The 7,051-nt window shown below is 40.6% G+C and overlaps 1 pseudogene; it reads left to right on the top strand.

Annotated features, from left to right (window-relative positions):
- The window catches only part of LOC117367670, a 92,361-nt pseudogene that overhangs the window by 59,211 nt on the left and 26,099 nt on the right, over positions 1–7,051 (top strand).

Here is a 7,051-nt window from a genome sequence, read left to right as displayed (position 1 = left end):
TCCAGGAGTGGGCCTTCTCCCTTCATTTTATGTCTCCCCTGTCCAGCAGCACTCCTTCACTTCTCCCCCTGTCCATCAGCAGCCCATCTCTCTACCTTTTACCTCCCCCCCTGTCCAGCAGCACCCCTTCTGGCCCACCAGCACGAACCTCATGTCCATCTCTCCCTCTCTTACTTCTTCTGTCCATATCTCTCCCTCCCTCTTCTGTCCCCTCCCTGAATCTCTCTCCCTCTCCCCATCTTACCTCCCCCCCACTTCCTTCATGTTCCCTCTGTAACGTACCCCTGCTGGTATCTACTCCTCCCTCCCGAGTGACGATTGTAATAGAAACACCAAGTCCCATGCCAAATACCCCTCTACGTACTGCCTTCAGTTATGTGCACAAAAGACTACATATATGCAAATGCAGTCAGGGACAGAGGTTGTAGATACATACCAAACCAACGTCTCCCTATTCCTTCCCGCCAAGTCCCGTAGCTTGGGAAAGTTCCCTCTGCCGCATCCCGCACCCCTCCTGACGCGACTTCCTTTTTCCAACCTGACTGTCGCTGCCGAAGATAAATTTGAAGGTGGGACCGGGCGGGACGCTGGACCGGGATGGTGGATCGAGAGTCTCTCTCAATCCCTGCCTGCATGTAAGGGAGCCTGAGCTGGCAAGACTGCGAGAGAGGAGCCGCAGTGGCGGCTTTGAATTTAAAAATAATTTGAATTTAAAAATTTGAATAATTTGAATTTAAAAATAAACTTTGTCTGTGAAGTGGGAGGGGTAGATGGGAGACTCAACAGGGGTTAAGGTGCGGCGGGGAGGGGTGCGGCGGGTAGGGGGTGACAACGATGAACTGCCTTCCTTCCAGTGAGTGGGGGCGGGTGGAAGCGCGCATGCGCACTCCTGCCAACCATGGAACTACAGATCAGGGAACATGCCGGTAAGAGTGCACATGCGCGCTTAGCGTTTTATTATAGTAGATAATACAATGTCAGCATAACACTTATGAAACACCTAATAAGCATACACCCGAACATTCAAATAACATAGATATGTTAATGTTGTTCTATACTACAGCTTATCATATAGCCGAAGGACCAATTGCAGATATTTGATGGGGACAAGATGGGTGGTACAGAGTCCATTGGGATAAACAGATGGGTGGCTAAACTCAAAACAAGTTGTTTGTACAGTTAAAGAAGATACTGAAGAAGGAACTAATCTAAGTTGCATTGTGTGTAGAAAGCTAGTCCAGGTGCAGAATGAGTGTCTAGTCAGTCACCCCAGCCTACGTTGTAAGTGCTCAGAATTATGTTGTTTTCTTAGGCTCTGCCACCAGTACAGAGCCAAAAAGAGAGGGGAGCTGCCGTACTGATTGTCATCAGAAATCTGTTCTACCAACATCCTGATCATTGCAATACTGAAGTGGCAACTCCTTTTCTCAAGATCTACAAACAGTTCTTTTATGGATGCCGCATAATAGAAATTTCTGGTTTTTTTTTAAAACATGGACTGTTCTTTGTGTTGCTACAGATCAGAAATGAGTCTTCCTGAAACCACGCATTAGTAAAGGGCCCTTATGATTCTAAGGCAGAGTGGGAGAAGTCTCAGTCACCAGTAGAGGGCGCTAAAGATAAAGATTATTAGAAAAGAGGTGGGAAATAAGAACAATGATGACGATAAATGTATTATGCAGGATATAAGGGGGGGCATAAGTCTTTATGTAGGTGACACTAGTGTAGACAGCACGCAGAGAACATATTTTTTCTTACCAAGTGAAGAAAAAGGAAAATATTTTGGATTAATGTCTAGAACAAGATGCTGAAGTCATAACATAACTTATAAATAATAGAAAACCGTTCCCTGAAAACAGACTAGAGGTCACATTGACTCAGTAACATATTTTTCACACTGGGATGTCTTGTGATTCAGTAGCATGTGATAATTGAATTATTATTGTTGCTAGGGAAACCATGTGACTTAAAACTAACCAATGGAACATTGCTGGAATACGCAAGTTGTCAATGGATCATAATAAAGCAATTGTAATTTAACTGGAAGATGTACCAACTATATATGTTTAATAATGAATTGATTGATGATATTATTATCCCAATAAAATGGCCACTTGGATTTGGGTGAGACATGGAGGTCGTCCTACCAGTCAGTATGATCCCAAAACACTCCCTAGGCCTTGAATGTTCAAACTACACTTTTGGGCCTGGTAGTTTGTTTTTCTTTGGCCTCCTCTGAAGACAGAGATAAGAACTCAGGTGGGATGGAGCCTGTTAATGTACTTATTTAGACCAAACACAACAATGGCACAAAATGGCTCCTCTCCCCACAGCAGCGAAAGAAGGAGCCTCCTATTCAGGTTATAAGGGCCAGGGAACTGCTGGATCTGAAACACATTTAACTTCTGCACAGGTGTAACACAGTAACATAATAAATGAAGACAGAAAAAGACCCTCACGGTCCATCCAGTCTGCCCAACAAAGTGACCAGAGTCTTGACAATCACTCTCTGTAGGCCCAGGTAACCCATGTTTAAATGCTTATTGTGAAGTCAACACCATGTCAATCTTATAGGCAGCCAAACACGATGGGGAAGATACGTAGTGTACTGCTGACACTATTTAATTTACCAGTCGCCTTCCCCTCCCTCCTAAGCTAAATACTTCCCCCACTCACACTATGTGACAATAAAATGATCAACACACTGGAGTAGTCGAACCTTCACCTGTCTCTCACCGCATGTGGGACACTGATCATACAAGTCTGTCCGGCAACGAACTCCATTCCCCCATGCTGGATTTGGTCACTCCTTTGTTTCTCACTATTTCCAGGACAGACCATTCAAGTCTGTCCAGCATCGGCCTTAGCTGTCACTATTATTGCCCACAGTATAACCTCAAGAGCCAAGTGCTGTCAATTTATCTTCTAGGTCAATGACTCATTTCAATGCCAGAGAGCCACTGGCAGCTCCAATGGACCCCTAAGGTGTCCCCCAATGTCATAGTGAGTTTTGTTTTAGAAACCCTGGGGATCATTAGGAAGATGAAAGCCTGAAATCTCTCTGCAGGAGAGTCTGGCTTGGAGAGGTCCAAATGCTGCAAACGGAGCTCTGGGAGTCATAATTAATTCAACGCTTCATCTCGATTATTATCAGGAACAGCCAAACATGAAGATTCTCTCAGCACAAGTACCTCCGTTCCCAGACCCCTGTCCCATATGGAAGTCAGGAAGGGGCAGAGCTTAGGAGAGAAGAAGCAAACAGTGTGGCGCAGTGGTTAAAGCTACAGCCTCAGCACCTTGAGTTTGTGGGTTCAAACCCATGCTGCTCCTTGCGACCCTGGGCAAGTTACTTAATCCCCTCATTACCCCAGGTACACTAGATAGAGTGTGAGCCCACCGGGACAGGGAAACATGCTTCAGTACCTGAATAAATTCATGTAAACCGTTCTGAGCTCCCCTGGGAAAACGGTATAGAAAATTAAATAAATTCATTTCCCTCCATTTATTCCACAGCTTAATTTAAAGTCCTCAAAGCTTGAGCCAAAATAAGAAGCTTACAATTTCTTTCCTAATCTTTTGCATTCGCGGCCATGTTTAGTCATTCCTCATTTATGGTACAACAGTTTTTATTGGTTTTCAAAATAAAGTACAAACAAGCACTCGGGGCATAGCCCCAGACCAAAGCAAGTCTCATACAGAACTGGAACAGCACGCAAGAGTAAACAGCTTGAACCCCCCACCCGAAGCAGAATGCAGTGCAATGAAACAAAGACAACATCAAGATAGTAGAGCACATCCCACCGGGTAAAGATCCAAAAGTCAAACAAATCAAGAGACACAATAGTGCACTGTATCAGCAATTCCAACATAAAAAAAGAACACCGACATTTCAATGAATCAATAGTCATTCCTCATTTATACATATTCCTCATTTAGGGGTCCTTTTAATAAATTGATGCATTCAAAATGCATCAATTAAATTAATAACTAAATCCAAAAAGTTTGATCATGTAACACCACTCCTCAAAAAGGCTCATTGGCTTCCAGTCATATATAGAATTACTCATAAATTATGTACAATTATTTTTAAAACCTTATATAATAAGACCCCAGCTTTTTTATTTAGATTACTTATCCCTTATTCTGCAAAGAGAATCTTACGATCTAGCGAACAGAATCTTTTATCTATTCCCTCACTAAAAGTTATTAATACGAGGAGACAATTTATCTTCTCTTGTACAGCACCGCAGACTTGGAACGCCCTCCCTATGTTTTTACGGGAGGAGAAGGAGTTTGCGAAATTTAAAAATGAGTTAAAAACTTTTATTTTTAAAGATGCATTCGCAAATTAATCTGTTATCTTATTGCTTTGGTTTATTTTATTCCCCTTATATGTCTTATTACCCTTTTGTATTTTCCCTTGATGTCTCTCCTTTTCTTTACGAATTGTATTTCAGCCCTCCTTACCTATTGTTTAGCAATGTTAATTTTTAGTATATTAATCTTATTTATTAATTTTATGGACTGTTTTGTTCCCTAACATATGTAAATTTTAAGTGTACACCGCTTAGAAATTTGGATTAAGCGGTTAATCAAGTCATCTAATAAACTTGAAACTTGAAGGTGCAGTAGCCAATTTAGCACGTGCTAAATGCATCCATTATATTCTATGGATTCATTAGTATTTAGCACATGTTTAGTAAAAGACCCCCTTATACATTTTATCAAATGAAATCCAAATAGGATACAGGATATGGAAATCCAGAAGAAATAATATAAAAAACTATTAAGTAATAATACAGTCATTCCATCAAGCCCACATCAAGAAAAAGTGATATCGGAATAGGAAATATATTAGGAAATTTGGATAAATCTAACATTTTTATAAACTTTAAAATTAAGCAATTCAGAAAGTTCGGTTAAACAAAAATCCAACATATATTTGGCATAATTATTAAAGACTCCTTTTGAAATCAGTCATCGTTTTTGACTTTCATGTAAGTTAAGAAATTGTTCTTATTACAATGGGTCCAAACATACAAAATCCTTATCCTGAAATTTCAATAAACATTTTCAAGGAAATGTCAAAAAATATATTGCTCCCAAAGTTACAGCTCTAGGTTTTAACACTCGAAATGCCTTACGTCTCAAGTGTGTAGCTTTAGCCACATCTGGAAGAATCAATACTTTAGCTCCAAAAAATTTAGCATCCTTATTTTAAAAAGAAGTTTTCATAATCAAAGCTTGATCACTTTCATTAGAACATATCACCAAAAGAGTGGACCTAGTTTGTATTAAATCTTCCCAAAATCCAGTTAAATCAAACTCTGTTACACCCCTTGTTCAGAAGAAAGCTTCCTTTTTTGAGGAATACGTTTAATAACAATTCAAAATGGATAAAGTGTCAACATTTTGTAACCCTAGAATTTCCTTAATAAGATTTCAGATGAAAGTAAATGAGTCATAGGAAAGTTAACAAAACACAGGTTTTTTTGACCCAACATCTCAAGTTTATAAGTTCAGAAAAGAAATAAAAACGATACTCTTCAAGAAATCCCTTAATAAAGCTTAATACCATGATAAAGCTTAACCCCCCTCTTACCATCCCCTCCCTAACCCCAGATCCTACTTTTCCCTCTCTTGGAAACCTTCTCTGATCTAACATTGTAACCCTTCTTCCATAACTCTTTTTGTAATCCGCTTTGAACCGAAAGGTAATGGCGGAATAGAAATCTGTAATGTAACGTAATGTAATAATGCAAATTATATGAATCTTTAACAGCTGAAGTAGAAACACCTTGCAAGGCAGAAACTTGTGGTTCAGTTGAAGACAAACGCTTATCCAGAATCTTTAAGTTAGAACCCACATAAACTGGGGTTAGCATGACACGTAAAGTAAAGAAGATTACAGATCGATAGAAGGAAAATGGAGTCACAATAAGCGTGGGAGCGAAAGCATAAGACAGGGAAGAGAAGAAAGCGTGTCAAGATGGTGGCAGAAGCACATGTGAGATCCAAACAGCAACGGTTGTAATAACGAACATCAGAAGCAGATCGTAGCATCAGAAAAGCTAAAAAACTAATGTTTAAAGCAGGAGCTTAAGATAAACAGCATAATAGTGAAATATGTTGTGAAATAGGTAGCAGGGTTTGACAACAAAGTCATCAATCAACGCCGTGCGATAACAGCAAGTCGGAAGGAGACCGTTCTTTTTTCCCCTTTTGGATTTTACAAAATATCAATAAATTTTCACGGTAAAAAGAACTCACATAATCCAATTTCGCAACAACTTCCTTTGAAAATACAGAAAATACAGAGTAAGGCGGAAGTCATTATGCCATTGTATAGATCCATGGTGAGGCCCCACCTGGAATACTGTGTGCTATTCTGGAGGCCGCATTATCGCAAGGATGTGCTGAGACTGGAGTCGGTGCAGAGAATGGCCCCCCGGATGGTCTCGGGACTCAAGGATCTACCATACGAAAAACGGCTTGACAAATTACAGCTATACTCGCTCGAGGAGCGCAGAGAGAGGGGGGACATGATCGAGACGTTCAAGTATCTTACGGGCCGCATCGAGGCGGAGGAAGATATCTTCTTTTTCAAGGGTCCCACGACAACAAGAGGGCATCCGTTGAAAATCAGGGGCGGGAAACTACGAGGTGACACCAGGAAATTCTTTTTCACTGAAAGAGTGGTTGATCGCTGGAATAGTCTTCCACTACAGGTGATTGAGGCCAGCAGCGTGCCTGATTTTAAGGCCAAATGGGATCGGCACATGGGATCTATTCACAGGGCAAAGGTAGGGGAGGGACATTAAGGTGGGCAGACTAGATGGGCCGTGGGCCCTTATCTGCCGTCTATTTCTATGTTTCTATGTTTCTATGAGTTTTGATTAATGACTAATTTCAAGAAACCTTCCATTCTACTATTATTAACCATAAATTTTCTAAGAAAATTTCCTGTGGAATCGCCACTGGATTTTGTTCCTCAGTCATATCTTCTTGCCAAGAGAAAACTTTAGGCATTTTCTTATAGGACTTTTTGAAG

The sequence above is a fragment of the Geotrypetes seraphini genome, chromosome 10 (assembly GCF_902459505.1).
Source record: "Geotrypetes seraphini chromosome 10, aGeoSer1.1, whole genome shotgun sequence".
Taxonomy (NCBI): Eukaryota; Metazoa; Chordata; class Amphibia; order Gymnophiona; family Dermophiidae; genus Geotrypetes; species Geotrypetes seraphini.
The sequence above is the reverse complement of the archived record's forward strand: the minus strand, read 5'-3'. Positions and strand labels throughout refer to the sequence as shown.